Genomic DNA, 18,335 nt, shown 5'->3' on the forward strand with positions numbered 1-18,335 from the left:
TAACCGACTGAGCCACCCAGGCGCCCAAATATTTATTTATTTTTGAGAGAGAGAGACAGACTGCGAGTGGGAGAGGGGCAGAGAGAGAGGGAGACACAGAATCCAAAGCAGACTCCAGGTTCTGAGCTGTCAGTACAGAGTCTGACGTGGTGCTCAAACTCACCATGAGATCATGACCTGAGCCAAAGTCGGATGCATAACCAACTGAGCCACCCAGGTGCCCCCCCCCACCCCCCACTTCTCAAATTTTATCATGAGATTGTAGCAACCCAGTCACATCTTCAGGCTCCACTTCTAATTCTAGTCCTCTTGCTATTTCCACAACATCAGCAATAACTTCCTCCACTGAAGTCTTGAACTCCTCAAGGTCAACCATGAGGGATGGAATCAACTTCTTCCAAATTCCTGTGAATGCTGATATTTTGACCCCTTCCCATGAATCACTAATGTTCTTAATGGTATTTAGAATGGTGAATTCTTCCAGGAAGGTTTTCAATTTACTTTGTCCATATCCATCAGAGAAATCACTATCTATGGCAGCTATGGCCTTATGACAGGTATTTCCTTGACCCATTGGTTGCAGAGTAGATGTATTAGCAGTCATGAAAACAACATTAATCTCATGGTACATCTCTATAAGAGCTTTTGGGAGACCAGGTGCATTGTCAATGAGCAGTAATATTTTGAAAGGGAGATTTTTTTCTGTGTAGTATGTATCAACAGTGGGCTTAAAATATTCAGAAAGCCATCTTGTAAACAGATGTGCTGTCATCCAGGCTTTTTTGGTCCATTTACAGAATGCAGGAAGAGTAGATGTAGCGTAATTTTTAAAGGTCCTGGGATTTTCAAAATGTTCAATGAGCATTGGCTTCAAATTAAAGTCACCAGTTGCATTAGCCCCTAATAAGAGAGCCAACCTGTCCTTTGGAGCTTTGAAACCAGGCATTGACTTCTCTCTAGCTATGAAAGTCCTAGAAAGCATCGTCTTCTAATAGAAAGCTATTTCATTTACATTTTAAAAAATGTTTAGTGCAACCACCTTGATTAATTATCTTAGCTGGATCTTCTGGATAACTTACTGCAGCTTCTACATCAGCCCTTGCTGCTTCACCCTGCACTTCTATATTCTGGAGATGGCTTCTTTCCTTAAACCACACAAACCAACTTCTACCACGTTCAAACATACTATTCAGCTTCTTCAACTCTCTCAGCCTTCATAAAATTGTAGAGAGTAAGTACCCTGCTCTGGGTCAGGCTTTGGCTTAAGGGAATGTGGTTGGTTTGGTCTTCTATCCAGACCACTCAAACTTTCTCCATATTAGCAATAAGGCTGTTTTGCTTTCTTATCATTTGTGTGTTCACCGGAGTAGTACTTTTAATTTCCTTCAAGAACTTCTCCTTTTCTTTATAACTTGGCCAACTGGAACATATCTTAACCTAGCTTATGGCTTTCAATATGCCATCTTCACTTAGCTTAATCATTTCTAGCTTTAGATTTAAAGTGAGAGATATGTGACCCTTCCATTTGAACACAAACGGCCATTGTAGATTGTTAATTGGCCTAATTTCAATATAGTTGTGTCTCAGGGAATAAGGAAGACTGAGAAGAAGGAGATAGGAGAACAGCCAGTTGGTGGAACAGTCAGAACACACACATTTATTGAGTTCACTCTCTCACGTGGGTGCAGTTCGCGGTACACCAAAACAATTACAATAGGAACATCAAAGGTCACTGATCACAGATCACCGTAACAAATATAATAATAATTAAAAAGTTTGAAATATTGTAAGAATTACCAAAATGTGACTCAGAGACACAAAGTGAACAAATGTGTTGGGAAAATGGCACTGATAGACTTGGTAGGTGCAGGGTTGCCACAAACCTACAATCTGTAAAAAAACAAAGTATCTGTGAAGTGTCATAAAGTGAAGAAAGCACAATGAACTATGCCTGTAGAGTTTCTCAATAGAGAAATGGGCTAAAGGTAACATACACATATTATCATCTTATTCACAAAGGCTGAAGTTTTCCAGGGGAGCCTAGGTGGCTCAGTTGGTTGAGTGTCTGACTCTTGATTTCAGCTCAGGTCATGATCTCACACTTCATGAGTTTGAGCCCTGCATCAGGCTCTGCACTGACAGTGCAGAGTCTGCTTGGGATTCTCTCTCTTTTCCCTCTCTCTCTACTCCTACACTACTTGCTCTGTCTCTCAAAATAAATAAATAACTTAAAAATTTTTTTAATAAATAAATAAACTTAAAAAAAGGAAGACTGGAGTCTTCCTGATTGTTTAAATAAATTATAAGAGTGCTTGGGTGGTTCATTCGGTTAAGCGACCGACTTCGGCTCAGGTCCTGATCTCATGGCTCTGGAGTTTGACCCCTGCATTGGGCTCTGTGCTGATAGCTCAGAGCCTGGAGCCTGCTTCAGCATCTGTGTCTCGCTCTCCTTCTGCCCTTCTCCAGCTCACATACTGTCTCTCTCTCTCTCTCTCTCTCTCTCAAAAATAAACATTAAAAAAAATTATACATTTAAATAAAACTACTGTTTTTTACCAACAATGAAGCTACAGGAAGAGAAATCAAGAAATCGATCCCATTTACAATTGCACCAAAAACCATAAAATACCTAGGAATAAATCTAACCAAAGAGGTGAAAAATCTATACCCTGAAAACTGTAGAAAGCTTATGAAAGAAATTGAAGAAGACACACAAAAAAAATGGAAAAAGATTCCATGCTCCTGGGTAGGAAGATAATTATTGTTAAAATGTTGATACTACCCAAAACAATCTACATATTCAATGCAATCCCTATCAAAGTAACACCAGCATTCTTCACAGAGCTAGAACAAATAATCCTAAAATTTGTATGGAACCAGAAAAGACCCCGACTAGCCAAAGCAATCTTGAAAAAGAAAACCAAAGCAGGAGGCATCACAATCCCAGACTTCAAGCTATGCCACAAAGCTGTAATCATCAAGACAGTATGGCACTGGCACAAGGACAGACACTCCGATCAATGGAACAGAATAGAGAACCCAGAAATGGACCCACAAACGTATGGCCAACTAATCTTGGACAAAGCAGGAAAGAATATCCAATGGAATAAAGACAGTCTCTTCAGCAAGTGGTGCTGGGAAAACTGGACAGCGACATGCAGAAGAATGAGCCTGGACCGCTTTCTTACACCATACACAAAAATAAACTCAAAATGGATGAAAGACCTCAGTGTAAGACAGGAAACCATCAAAATCCTTGAGGAGAAAGCAGGCAAAAACCTCTTTGATCTTGGCCGCAGCAACTTCTTACTCAACACGTCTCTGGAGGCAAGGGAAACAAAAGCAAAAATGAACTACTGGGACCTCATCAAAATAAAAAGCTTCTGCACAGCGAAGGAAACAATCAGCAAAACTAAAAGGCAACTGACAGAATGGGAGAAGATATTTGCAAACGACACATCAGATAAAGGGTAGGTATCCAAAATCTATACAGAACTTATCAAACTCAACACCCAAAAAGCAAATAATCCAGTGAAGAAATGGGTAAAAGACATGAATAGACACTTCTCCAAGGAAGACATCCAGATGGCCAACTGACACATGAAAACATGCTCAACTTCACTCATCATCAGGGAAATACAAATCAAAACCACAATGAGATACCACCTTATGCCTGTCAGAATGGCTAACATTAACAACTCAGGCAACAACAGACGTTGGCAAGGATGCGGAGAAAGAGGATCTCTTTTGCATTGTTGGTGGGAATGCAAGCTGGTGCAGCCACTCTGGAAAACAGTATGGAGTTTCCTCAAAGAATGAAAAATAGAACTACCCTATGGCCCAGCAATTGCACTACTAGGTATTTATCCAAGGGATACAGGTGTGCTGTTTCGAAGGGACACATGCACCCCCATGTTTATAGCAGCACTATCAACAATAGCCATAGTATGGAAAGAGCCCAAACGTCCAGCGATGGATGAATGGATAAAGAAGATGTGGTATATATATACAATGGGGTATTACTCGGCAATCAAAAAGAATGAAATCTTGTCATTTGCAACTACGTGGATGGAACTGGAGGGTATTATGCTAAGTGAAATTAGTCAGGCAGAGAAAGACAAATGTCATATGACTTCACTCATATGAGGACTTTAGGAGACAAAACAGATGAACATAAGGGAAGGGAAACAAAAATAATATAACAACAGGGAGGGGGACAAAACATAGAGACTCTTAAATATGGAGAACAAATTGAGGGTTGCTGGAGGGGTTGTGGAAGGAGAGATAGGCTAAATGGGTAAGGGGCACTAAGGAATCTACTCCTGAAATCATCATTGCACTATATGCTAACTAATTTGGATGTAAATTAAAAAAAAAAAAGTAAGGGGCGCCTGGGTGGCTTGGTCGGTTAAGCGTCTGACTTCGGCTCAGGTCATGATCTCGCGGTCTGTGAGTTCGAGCCCCGCGTCGGGCTCTGTGCTGACAGCTTGGAGCCTGGAGCCTGTTTCAGATTCTGTGTCTCCCTCTCTCTCTGCCCCTCCCCTGTTCATGCTCTGTCTCTCTCTGTCTCAAAAATAAATAAACATTAAAAAAAAATTAAAAGAGCCCATCAAAAAAAACTAGTGTTTTTAATTGTTTATTAATTTTAAATTTGTTTTATTTTTATAGCTATTTAAAGTTTATTTACTTTGAGAGAGAGCATGGGCAGGGAAGGGGCAGAGACAGAGGGAGAGAGAGAATCCCAAGGAGACTTGGGGCTGTTGGCGCCGAGCCTGATGGGGGGCTCAATCTCATGAAGCATGTCATCATGACCTGAGCTGAAATCAAGAGTTGGATGCTTAACCGACTGAGCCACCCAGATGCCCCTAAATATTTGCTTTAAGAGCAGAATGTATTATTGATTAAGCTAATGATGACATTTTCTCCAGAATGTATTAGCATAACACTAAGTAGATATTTTGCAAGTATTTGTTCAATGAATTCAGTTGGGAGAGGAGAAAAAACCCTGGGTAGTTTTAAGAAGAAAAAAGACCTTCCTCTGTTTGTAACATGTTACTGCTGTTTTTACTTCTTCTTCTTCCTTTTTTTTTTCCCAATAAGCTATTTATTTATTTTGAGAGACAGAGAGAGAAAGAGAGAGTTAGAGAGAGGGAGGTTAGGTTCCCAAACTATTAGTTTCAGGTCTAAATGATCCCATTTGGACTCGTCAATAAACAGGGCATTTATAAAAGTTGGCAGTTGGAATATTCTAGGCAAAAGACTCTTCCACACCCAGAGGCATCTGAATGCAGACCTTTACTGGCATTTCTCTATTATAAATTGAGGAGAAAACAGCATACTCAGCACAGGGCTACACACATAAAAGAAATCCAATAAACATGCGCTGATTAAATTATAAACTTAGATTATAAATTCAACGTGACAGGACGGATAAGGAAAGGATGCTAAACAAAGAGGATATTGCAGGAGGCACGGGAGGTTTTAAGATGATCTCTGTTGGACTATACAACCCTTTCAAGTCCTTCTGGTCTCTAATAGGTAGAAAAAGACAGAGCTGACATAGCTGTTTAGCTGTATCATGAACAGGGACAAGAATTTAATCTCCTTTTCTTTTCCCCACTCTGAATCAGGGAAAGGGAAAATTATTGTCTATTGACTGCTTCCTCACTAATGATGAGAACTTCAAAGATAGTGAAAAGGTTGCTCATGTGATTAATAGAGTAAACCAGGCAGCTTCTGCTCATAGCAATCATGACTATTTTTTCTGGCAGTGGGCAGATTTCAGTTTGAAGGAAGACCAAAGAGAAGAGGGGAGAAGAAGCACAGGCCTCTTGCCAGACACAGAACAGAAGCGAAGAAGTGTGCTCAGGGGAGCCACAGTGCCCATGCTGTATGGGACAAGAAAGCCTCACCTCTCATCCTGGAGGCCTGTGAGATCATTTCCAGATCCTGTGAGACCTTGGAGAGGTGTGGGAAGGCCCAGAAACCAATGAAATTGGACTCCTTCCCTCCTCCATTCAGATAGGGGTGACAAAATTAGTTTTAAAAAATCCGTGACATTCTCCACACTCCAACACCTCCACAATACGATTAACCCTTTGTCTCGTTCTGGCATTAGTGACATTGTATAAAATATCTCTGATTCTATCAAGTTGACCTTCAGAATTCTCTAGTCATTCACCATGCAGAAATCTCTTTAATTCTTTGCTATCCTTTACTTTGTTTTTAAATGCTTTTAGAATGTCAAAGGGGTGGGGTGTCTGGGTGTCTCAGTCAGTTAAGCATCTGACTTCAGCTCAGGTCACGATCTCGCAGTTGGTGAGTTCGAGCCCTGTGTCAGGCTCTCTGCTGACAGCTCAGAGCCTGGAGCCTGCTTCAGATTCTGTGTCTCCCTCTCTCTCTGCCCCTCCCCTGCTTGCACTCTGCTTGTCTCTCTCTTTCTCAAAGATTTAAAAAAATGTTAAATGCATATGCTTAAGAAGACAAAAAATCTTCCTCTGTTTGAAATAAGTTACAGTTGTTTTTACTTCCTTTTTTTTTTAAAGTTTATTTATTTTGAGAGAGGGCAAGAGCACAAGTATGTCAGCACACAGCCCAGCTCGGGGCTCAAACTTGCAAACAATGAGCTATGACCTGAGCTGAAATCAAGAGCCAGACGCTTAACGAACAGCCACCTAGGCACCCCTGCTTTTATCTCTGAAAGACCAGAGTATGAGCCAATTCTAGGAGCCTGGATCAATAAAGGAAGGGGACAAAGGCCAAGTGGGGTGGCAATCCTTCCTTAAGAGCATTGCTTTTGCTGCCTGGCCTCAGGAACTCTGCTTTCATCAGGTGTTTCTTGTCACCTACTGGGGCTTCAGCAGCAGCCTTCCCTTCTGCCATGGTCCCTCCTCTGGCCATCTTCCTCCCTGGCACCAGCCTTCCTGAGAAACAAATGCTAGTCACAAAGGGCCAACCAGAGCATACTTTTCAATCCTACCCTAAGTTCAAGCTACTTCTCCTTTAAGATGAAGGAATGGAGGCAACAAAAGGTAAAAATCATGATAATGATGCTTGATCTGAAGCCAACTTGGAGAAACAGCAGGAAAGCAGATATCTAGATTCACACAGTGCCTGCGATATAAACCAAATTCTCTCAATCTGGATTTCCCTGTCATTCCAGGCCAGTATCTCCAAGGTCATAATAAAGGAGTAAAGGAATTTTCCTAAAATATAGAAAGCTAAACAATTCCTTAGGACTTTGCAAATAGCTTTTCTGTAGTCAGTCTGCTTTTGCAGCAGAGAGTCTGAAGTTGCTGGCAGTATCTTTGGCTTTGCAACTGACCCTGGAGCAGAGGCAACAGAAAAACAAGGTCACACTGATAAGTAAAAGCTTACAAGATCACAGCCGCCTTTAGTGGCTTCTTGATGCTCATAAGATAAACTCTAAGCTCTTGACCATTATGCAAAGGCCCTCAATATATCCCAATCCTACCATTCCAGCCATGTGATCTTTCCAGGGAACATCATCCATACTTCTATTTCAGTGCCTTTGAACTTGGCTTTTGGTTCTGCTTGGAATGCCTTCTCTAACCCTTGCATACCCTCAGAACTTATCCCTGACCTTCAAGATTCACCTCAAATGTTACTTCTTCTTAGAAAAAGAAACCACTTAGTCACTTCAACAGCTCTTACTTTGTTGAATTAGAATGACTAGATTTGCTTCCACATGTTTTACTGTTCCCAAGGCTAAGCTCCTTGAAGGAGGCACCAAGTCTTTTTTATCATAGCTTCTTCAGTCTTTATCACTGGCATAATGCTTGATATACAGTAGGCAAACATATCACAGATATTTATGGAATTAATAATTCTTTAGGTAAAACTGAAGCTTAGCTTATTATAATGTTCTTTTGAAATTTAAGCTTTGTTACATTTCTATTTGTATTGTTAATCTAAAGATTTATAACTTGTCATATTTTAATGAAAAGGGAAGAGATAACTATAGCTGACCAATAGATATTTATTGATTTGACTTGAATATTCAAAGGACCAGTAAAGTATAACTTAATATTCAATCTACCTGTTGCAAAAAAAAAAAAAAAAAGAAAAAGGAAATATTGTTCTGGAGTTGAGACCACAATCCAAGGATGCATGCAACCACCAGAAGCTCAAAGAAGAAAGTAACTGATTCTTCCCTACAGTCTCCAGAGGAAGACTCCTCCGGAGGTGGAGGGCCTCCTCCAGGGCCTCCAGAGGTGTGGCCCTGTCCACACCTTGATTTTGGTTCACTGATAGTGATTTCAGACTTCTTGCCTCCAGAACTGTGACAGCATAATTTTTTGTTGTTTTAGGCTACCTACGTCTAGCAGTCTGTGGCAGTAGCCACAGGAAAACTAATACAAGAGGTGTTAGGATGTCGGGCCAATCATGAAGGAGGAAGACCCAATAACTCACTATAACTGTGTTAGCTTCTCCTGAATACATTGAACATGGACAGACATAGAAGCTGGATCTAAATTCTTTATTCCCTTTTGAGAAAGGTGGAGCTTCTTGTCATCCAATTCACAATACAAAATAGATTTGGATTGAAAGGTTTATTAGGAACCTGAGTTTTATGTGAATAAAACTAGATGTTGTGGGTTTTTTTTTTTTTTGATACAGAAGGAATGAAAATAAGGATCCATCTTAGACCATTAAATTAGATAAGACCCTATCCATGAGTCACATGATTTTGTAATGGACCACATATTTTAACCCATTAATAAAATTAGGTAAGTATTTGGAAGAAAAGTCATTCTTAAAATATGACCTAAATTTCCAGGCATATATTTCACATGATAAAGAGAGTAGTTTCAGAGAAGGGAAAAATAGAGGACAATTTAGATGAGCATATCTTTGGATGTTTTGGGGCATAATGGGCAAATGATTCTCTTCTTGGTGCTATTCATCAATTGTGAGCTCTGAAATAGAACCAGTGAACTGTTGTTCTGTTTTTTAAAAATCAACAAACTCTCTTCCCTCCAAAAAAAAAAAAAAAAACCCAAACAGCTCCCCACCCTCCAAATGTTTAGTTCCTAGTATTCTGGGAGCTTTTTATTAGTACTCTAGATGCATAAGATATCATCCAGTTATTTTAAGCAAAATTGAATAGCAAAACTTTTCCTCCTCCCTTCAAACGTGCATTCATTGGGGAAGTCTGGCCCTGAGATAATCTACCCGAAATCTTGGCATCAGAGATGATTTCACCTTAATCCTCCCACAATAATGTGCTCCCAAGTGGCAGTGAGGACATTCTAAGTTTCTGCTAAAATATTTCCTGATGACTTTAAAAAAAATTCCACTTGTAAAAATTGGGTTATTTGAGGTTCTATGATAGAGTTACATAAGTATTTTACATATTCTGAGAACAATCCCATTATCAGAAGTATGTTTCTCTGCCTGTGGTTTGCCTGTATATTTTCTTTCTTTTTCTGCTTTTTTTTAAAGTTTATTTTTATTTTGAGAGAGAGATAGAGAGTGAGCAGGGAGGGGAGGGACAGAGAGAGAGGGAGACACAATCCTAAGCAGGCTCCACACTGTCAGCACAGAGCCTGATACGGGGTTCGAACTCACCAACCGTGAGACCATGACCCAAGCCAAAATCAAGAGTCAGACACTTAACTGACTGAATCATCCAGGTGGTTCAGTATATTTTGTTAATGATATCTTTTGATGAGAAGACTTTAATTGTGATGAAGTATAATTTGCCAAATTTTAAATCATGTTGCTTTCTTTACTGTCTAAGCACTTTTGCTTTCTATCATGTCACAAATTATTCTTATATTTTCTTCTAGAAGCTTTTAAGTTTAGTTTTTACATTTATATTTATGATTCACCTCAGATTACTTTTGTGTGTGATGTGAGGAAGGATCCACGTTTATTTTTTCCTCCCAGGTAACTGTCCATTTATTCTAGCACTATATGTTGAAAAGACTCTTCCCCCCATTAGTGTTTTGGCACCTTCGCCAAAATCAATTGACAATAAAAATGTTCTGTTCCACTGTTGTATTTATCCTCTCCCCGACACCAAACTGCCTTGATTTGTGTAGATTTACAGTAAGTCTTGAAATCAAGTAGTGTGATTCTTTTTTAAAATTGTGGTGACTATTCAAAATTGTTTTTCCATATAAATTTTAGAATCAGCTTGTAGATTAAAAAAAAAAAGCCTGCTGGTATTTTGATTGAGAATGCATTTAATCTACATATCATTTTGGAGGAAAATGACATCTTAAAAATAGCGAGTCTTCCAATCATTGAATACTATATTTCTCTTTATATTAGTGTTTTAAATTTTTCTCTAAGCAATATTTTGTAGCTGTTGGTATAGAGGTCTCATACATATTTTAATTTATTCCTCTATATCTTATTTTTATGATATATAAATGGCATTTTATTAAAATTATTTTATAATTGCTTGACCCTTTTTTTTTTAAGATTTTATTTTTTTTAAGTAATCTCTACACCCAACATGGGGCTTGAACTCACAACTCTGAGATCAAGAGTCACATGCTCTATTGACTGAGCCAGCCAGGTATCCCCAACGCTTTTAATGTATACAAATTTTTTTTTGTATGTTGATTGACCTTGTGTTCTCTGGTCTTGCTATATTCCTGAGAACTTTTTATATATTGCTGGATTTGATTTGCTAGCATTTTGTTGAGGATGCTCACATCCGTGTTAAAAAGGAATGCCGGTCAGTAATTTCTGTGTCATGCTTTGCTTTTAGGCTATTATTAGTTGCCTCATAAAATGATTTGGAAAGTGGCATCTTCTCTTTCACTTTCTGCAAGAGCTGTACAACATTGGTATTACTCAAAGTTCAATAGAATTGAAAGTTCAATATAATTTACCACTGAAATAATCTAGTCCTGGAGTATTCTTTGTGGGAAGTTTTAATTTCTTTAGTCAGGCTTATTAATATGCAACTTATATATTATTCTTAATAACAGTTCCCTGAATTTAACAAATGCTTATAGTTATGTAACCATCAACACAATCAAGATTTAGAACATCTCCCTCACTTCCTCAAATTCCCTCGAGCCCTTTTGGAGTCCCTGTAAGTTTTAATTTCTTTAGTCAGGCTTATTAATATGCAACTTACATATTATTCTTAATGAACAGTTCCCTGAATTTTAACAAATGCTTATAGTTTTGTAACCATCATCACAATCAAGATTTAGAACATCTCCCTCACTTCCTCAAATTCCCTCAAGCCCTTTTGGAGTCCCTGTAACCACTCATCTGCTTTGTTTGTAGTTTTCCTTTTTACTGACTGTCAAAAAAGTAGAATCATCCAGTATGGGATCTTTCACTTACCATAATGTGTTTGACATTCGTCAATATTATTTCATGTATCAGCTGTTCACTTTCCCGTTTTTGGGGGGGGTGAAGTAATGGTCCATTTTAATGGGTGTGCCACAATTTTTCTACCCATGTCCCAGGTGACAGATAACCTTGCTTGCTTCCCGTCTGGGGAAATTATTAACAAAGCTGGTATAAATATCTACATACAGGTCTTCATATGGACATAGGTTTTCATTTCTTTTGAGCAAATATAGGAATGGTATTTCTGGTTCATATGGTAAATGCATGTTTAACTTTATAAGAAATTGCCAAACTTTGTACAAAATGACATAACATTTTGCATTCCCACCAGCAATGCATAAGAATTCTAGCGATTTCAAATCCTCACTAGCATTTGGTATTGCCAGTTTTTGAAACTTTTTATTTTAGGTATTGTAGTTATCATTTGCATTTACTCCATGACTATGTTGAGCATCTTTTCTTTCTTTAATTTTTATTTTTTATTTTATTTATTTTTTTTAGAGAGGGGGGACAGGCAGAGGGAGAGAGAGAGACTCTTAGGCAAGCTCCACACCCAGTGCAAAGCCTGACATGGAGCTAGATCCCACAAATCTTGAGATTATGACCTGAGCCAAAATCAAGAGTTGGACAATTAACCGAATGAGCCACCCAGGTGCCCCATCTTTTCATGTTCTTACTTTGCCATCCATATATCTTCTCTGTGAGGCCTACTTACGTATTTTGCTAATTTTACAAGACCAATGCTCTGACCCCTGAGCAATGCAGTCTTGTATTTTGTTAATTATAAATTGGTTTATTTTCTTATTGCTATACATTGAGAGTTCCTTATATATTTTGGATGCGAGTTGTTTATCAGGTATGTGTTTGTTTTCTTTGCACTTGTGAATTATCTTCTCATTTTCTTAACATGATATTTTGAAGAACAGAAGTTGTTATTTTTGGTGAAGTCCAATTTATCAAGTTTTTCTTTATGCTTTGGGCTTTTAAAACATTTTTAAATTTCTATTTTAACTTCTCCACTAGCATCTTAGCTGTACCTATTTGGATTATTATTTTAGTGGTTGCTTTTGGGATTATAATGTATAATCTTACACATATGGATAGCCACAGATAATAATCCATTAGAATTAGCTAGGGTAATCGACAAAAGAAAAACTGTTTTCAATTATTTCTATTTTTTTAAAACTAAATTTATTTTTTTAAGTTTTTATTTAAATCCCACTTAATAAACAGTGTTGTATGTTTCAGGTGTACAATATAGTGATTCATCACTTCCATACAACACTCAGTGATCATCACAAGGCCACTCCTTAATCCTCATCACCTATTTCACCCATCTCCCCACCCAATTCTCCTCTGGTAACTGTCAGTTTTTTTCCAGTTAAGAGTCTGTTTTGTGGTTTGCCTCTCGCGCTCTCTTTTTCCCTTTTGCTCGTTTGTTTCTTAAATTCCACATGAGCGAAAAGACAGTATTTGCCTTTCTCTGGCTGACTTACTTCACATAGCATAATGCACTCTAGCTCCAAACATGTTGCAAATGGCAAGATTTCATTTTTTCATGGCTGAGTAATATTCCATTGTGTATATATACCTAAATAAATTACTCAGAAATAAATTTAAAAAATAACTTCTGAGTTTTTCTAAATATATTAATCTACTAGTGAATATAATATTCAGACCATAATTATTTTTTATTATATTAAACGCCAACATATACAAAGTTAAAGAGAATAGAATAATGCAAACCCATGTTACTTATCACTCAGCTTCAACACTTATCAACACATAGGCAATTTGTTATGAACATAATCGTTTTTTATTAAAACGATTTTTGAGGTATCTTGGGTCATTGTTACTATTGTTTATTAAAAAACATTGAGCAGGGGTGCCTGGGTGGCTCAGCCGGTTAAGCGACCAACTTTGGCTCAGGTCATGATCTCACAGTCTGTAAATTCGAGCCCCACATCAGGCTCTGTGCTGACAGCGCAGAGCCTGGAGCCTGCTTCAGATTCAGTGTCTCCCTCTCTCTCTGCCCCTTCCCCACTCATGCTCTGTCTCTCTCTGTCTCAGAAATAAACATTAAAAAAAACTTAAAAAAATATTGAGCAAATCTCCACGATGTGAAATATGCATTGCTAAGTGTGGGAATACAAAGAGGTGGCATATGGAGCAAGATAAAATTCCTGCCTTCTAGGATCAGACAATCTACTTGGAGAAATACTATGGTGTGGTAGAAAGGGTTTCAGAACCAAATTTAACATGCTCAAAACTGAGCTCTGCCATTCCCTGGCAAATTATCTCATCACTCTGCACCTCAATTTCCTCATTCGTTTAGTAATCTTACTTTGCAGCTGTCATAAAAATTAGAAATGATACATATAAAATTGGGAGCACAGCACCTGACATGTAGACATGTCAAATAAATGTCACTATCAAGAGCTGCACAGAAAAAGCACACAACACCTAATGTGATGACTCTCACAGGGTATGGAACTATGACAGTAAGAGCTGGAAGTAGGGACAAGTAGATTAGTTCTGACTGTAGCAGTTGATGATTTTTGTGAAGAAAAATTTGACAACAGAGTTATGGGAAGGTATAAAATTTTTTTAGTGTTTATTTTTGAGAGAGAGAGAGCACGAGCAGGGGAGGGGCAGAGAGAGAGGGAGACACAGAATCCGAAGCAGGCTCCAGGCTCTGTAGCACAGAGCCTGACATGGGGCTTGAACTCATGAATTGCAAAATCATGACCTGAGCCAAAGTCTGGCACTTAACTGACTGAGCCACCCAGGGGCCCTGTGGGAAGGAAGTTCTTAAGCAAAGGCAGAAAAGTAGCAAAAGGCAGCAGATACTTCAAGAAGATACAGTAGCCCACTTTGCTTGTATGGCAGATCCTACTTGTTGCTTCCTTTTATCCCTTTTGCTACAGACTGAATTGTGTTCTCCTGAAATTCATGTTGAATCCCTAATCTCCAATATGCCAGCACATTGATTTTGGACTTTCCAGCCTCCATAACTGTTGTTTTAGGCACCCAGTCTGTGGTATTCAGTCATCGTAGCCAAACAGACTAACACATCTTTCTTCTTAGACGTATTTGTTTGGGGAGGCAACACAGCCAACTTAAAACTTGTTTCCAGTCTCCCTTGTATTCCTTAGTGGCCATGTGATATCATTCTGGCCAGTGAGCTCGAGACAGAAGTCTCTGAGGTGGAAAAGGGATGAGAGAGAGAGAATCTTTTATAAATAAAAGCAGAGCTCCTTTTGTTCTTTTCCCCTCCTTCCTCTTCAAATGGAAATATCATGTAGCCACCATTTTGTCAAGAAAGCCACACATTAAGGATGGAGAACTAATGGGCTACAAGGAGCTTTAGCTCTTGATGACTTCAGGGAGACTTATCCTCAACTTTCTACTTGAAGCAACTGTTTGTCAGATTTTCTGTTTCTTGCAAACTAATCCTAACTCAAACAGTTTGTGTGGGGAGGAGATGGGTGTCTGGAAAATGGTAGAAGGACTGGAAATGTAGATTGGCCAAGTGGTCAAAAGAAGGAGTTTGTACTGTATCTTAAAGAACATAGCAGGAAGAATAAAAGGTTTTACACAAGAGTGATGATACTAATTTGCTGTTTAATAAAAGATGAACGGTAAAATCACATGCAGGTTAGAAGTAAAGTGTGTGAGACAAGGAGAGAGATCATTTATGAACCTGCTGTAAAATGTGGAATGCTGGTAATGACAGTCGGAATGACAGTGGGAGCCACAAAGGAGTGTACCAATATAAGGGTGACCCTAAAGTGGTGGATTGATTAGGGCTTAGTAACTGATTGCACGTGGTAAGCAACGGAGAAATTATTGCACATAGTAAACAAGAAATCAAAATAAGTGGGTTTTCAATTTGTGTAAATTGGGAAGATTTAACAGAAATTTTGAAACTAAAAAGAGTTGCTAATTAGGGAGGGAAAGAAGTTGTAAGGCTAAATTTCAATAGTGAGTTGAAACGGATTTGTTTAGCTTAGAGAAGCTAGAGATTGGAGAACTAGGAAGAAATCACTGATCATTTCTCTAGCACCCACTAGGTGTCAGGTACATTTGCCTATTATCTCACTTAGTCCTCATGCCAGGTTTGTAAAATATTACTAGCCATAATTTAGGGATGAATATTTAGTCTCAGGGAGGCTAAATATACTGCCATTGACTCAGAGTTACTTAGATATGGAGTTGAGGGGGAAAGTGTCTGACTTGGTGAATCATCCATCAAAAAAATAATGTCAGACTCACAGAGTTAGACATTTCCAAATCTCTAAGGAAAAGTATAGGAAGAGTAACAAAGAAGGCTGGGGAAGGCACTTGGGTGGCTCAAACAGTTCAGTGTCCGATTCTTGGTTTTTGGCTTAGGTCATGATCTTAACAGGTGTGAGATTGAGCCCAGAATCAGGTTCCACAGTGGGCACGAAGCCTGCTTGGGATTCTCTCTCTCCCTCTCTCTCTGACCCCTCCCCTTCACCTGTGCTCTCTTTCTCTCAAAATAAATCAGTAAACTTAAAAAAAGAAAAAAAGGCTGGGTAAGATCACTGGAAACTTTTGTCTCCAAGGCAAGAGGAATCACTAGTAAGGTCAGGAAAGATTCTGAGAGTAGGAAGTGAGGATTAATACACATTGCACGTCTTCAGTGGAAAGAACTCTATTTCTTAGACAATCTGCTTTGAATTCTATGATGGGTAAATGGTTTCCTCTGATACTAGATCCTTTCCTGTAATGTGGGGATAATCATCTTCCCTCTAAGGGAATGAAATGAGAAGCTAAATGTGAATGTGTCTGGCATGGATTCTGGTACAACAGGTACTCAATGAGTATCTGCTAAAAGGATAAATTATAGGTGACAAAGCAGTCTGTAACAAACCCCACAATACAGTGTGGAATGTTTTTAGTAAAAAAAAAAAATCACTTATTTCCTTTAATTTTCCTATAATTTCTTCTCTTTTAAAGTTCAATTACATCATATATTTCTGATTAAGGATTCCAGTTAGTTGTATTCTGGCACCTGAAGAACTTGCTGCCTTATAGTCTCACTGGGACAATGGGCTTCTTTCTTTAAAAAGTTAATTTAAAACTATATGGTACTGGAACAAGATGAAGAAAGAACAAAATGGTAATTCAAAAAATCCACTCTCCACTCCCTCCCTTGTAGTTATGGTACCTAAGATCTTGTAGATAATGAAAATTAAGATAGGCCGCTGGCTGGCAGCATGTTCCATTTTAATTGTTAGTGGTTCTTCGCGTCATGTGAGTCTGGCAAGGTCCTAGGTTAAACGTAACACAAAGAGAAGCTTGCCTACCACATCTAATTCGTTGCTAAGCCCTAAAAAGTCACTTTATGATCACTTTATGATCATCCTACACTGGTGCACTCTCCTTTCTGGCTACTACCCCAGTTTAGACCACTATTAGTAGCATTCCAAAAGTTTTTAACTTTAATATTTTTTATTATGTAATTTCTACGTCCAACGTGGGGCTTCAGCTCACGACCCCAATATCAAGAGACGAATGCTCTACCCACTGAGCCAGCCAGGTGCCCCACTAGCATTCCAAATTTTATAGTGGCCTCATAAACGATCTCCCTCTCCTTGCCTCATCCATTTCCCTTCTATCCTGCATACTATATTACCATGAATCTTTTTTTTTTAAATAAAGATTCTTATAAGCTTCAGTATTAGAAGACCTCCTCAATGCTGGCTCCACCAGTTTCCTTCCTGCCTACTGTACCCAACAGAGCACCGCTGGAGGATTATATGTCATGACACTTAAGTTGTCCTACTCAATTCATCTGGACATTAAGTGTGCCTAAAAGTAATGCCAGGAGTGAGTGAGGCATTATTTCCATACCCCACTAAGACTATTAAGGCAACAATGCTTCATGAATATTTCCATGTTTCAACATAATTTGGCTTCCTGAGCAAAAGAAACAGACACGCTATAAAGATAATGTCTCCTTTCCCCAGAAATATCTACTCTTCAGTGCTCCATTTCTCCTTGCCTCCTGTTTGGTATAGCCACATGTTTACATTTTATGGGGAGATAAAACCTGAAGCCATTTGTTTACATTCCAGAATCGTAAAACATTTGGAAGCAAAGACTTTTCTTCTTTCAGGAGGGGAAAGGAGGCAGTGTGTAGCTTATATAAACTTCCAGATTCCTAATTTCAGGGTTCATCTCCCTGGTTCAAAACAAAACAAAACAAAACAAAACAAAACAAAACAAAACAAAAAAAACCCTTTTGCACATACAGCATTAACCTGGCTCTCCTCACATTGCCCTGAAGGAGAAAGAATGGGGCAAGGGGAACCAATGTGTATACTGCTTTAAGTAAGAATAGTCTGTTCCTGATCCAGAAATCATTTTTGCTTTCATGAAAACATAAATATAGATATTACAACTTACCAAAGACAACCTCAAAGGGTTACGAAATATATTCTAAACTAAGTTTCTCCAAAGGGGGTTGTGCGCATTAAGTGGTGTGCAAGACAACCCAGTGGAATGTGAGAGGAAAACCAAATTCATTTTCAGGTTTTTAATCTAACAGATTAATATAGGGACATTTTATACAAGGATTGCTAACAATGGCTTCACAAACTTTATCAGAGCAAATTATAGAAAGTGTGTGGGGATATGTGCTGGGAGAAGACGAGGAATTCTACAGCACAGATGAAGGTGACAGGGCACATTACTAGTTGTTTCATTTCTTCATTCACTTCAAACATTTTATAACATTGCAGTATATGTGAGCCGGTTAAAGGATTCATGGATTATGTTATTAAATACTTATCATGTTATCTGCTTTTAACTATCACAAATAAGGAGCTTAAAAACACTCCTTATAAGAGATTACTACTTACAACAAAAAGTTGAAGATGATACTAGAATGTGAACACAAACCAACAAAAGAAAATATCAGTGCTAACATTTCTACCCTCTTATCAGGCTTATTAGGAATTAAA

General features: G+C 38.5%; 1 pseudogene; it reads right to left on the minus strand.

Annotated features, from left to right (window-relative positions):
• Positions 1-241: 241 nt before the first annotated feature.
• On the minus strand, positions 242-7,581 carry LOC122479509 (annotated as a pseudogene).
• Positions 7,582-18,335: the final 10,754 nt, after the last annotated feature.

This window comes from Prionailurus bengalensis, chromosome C1, assembly GCF_016509475.1.
Source record: "Prionailurus bengalensis isolate Pbe53 chromosome C1, Fcat_Pben_1.1_paternal_pri, whole genome shotgun sequence".
Lineage (NCBI taxonomy): Eukaryota > Metazoa > Chordata > Mammalia > Carnivora > Felidae > Prionailurus > Prionailurus bengalensis.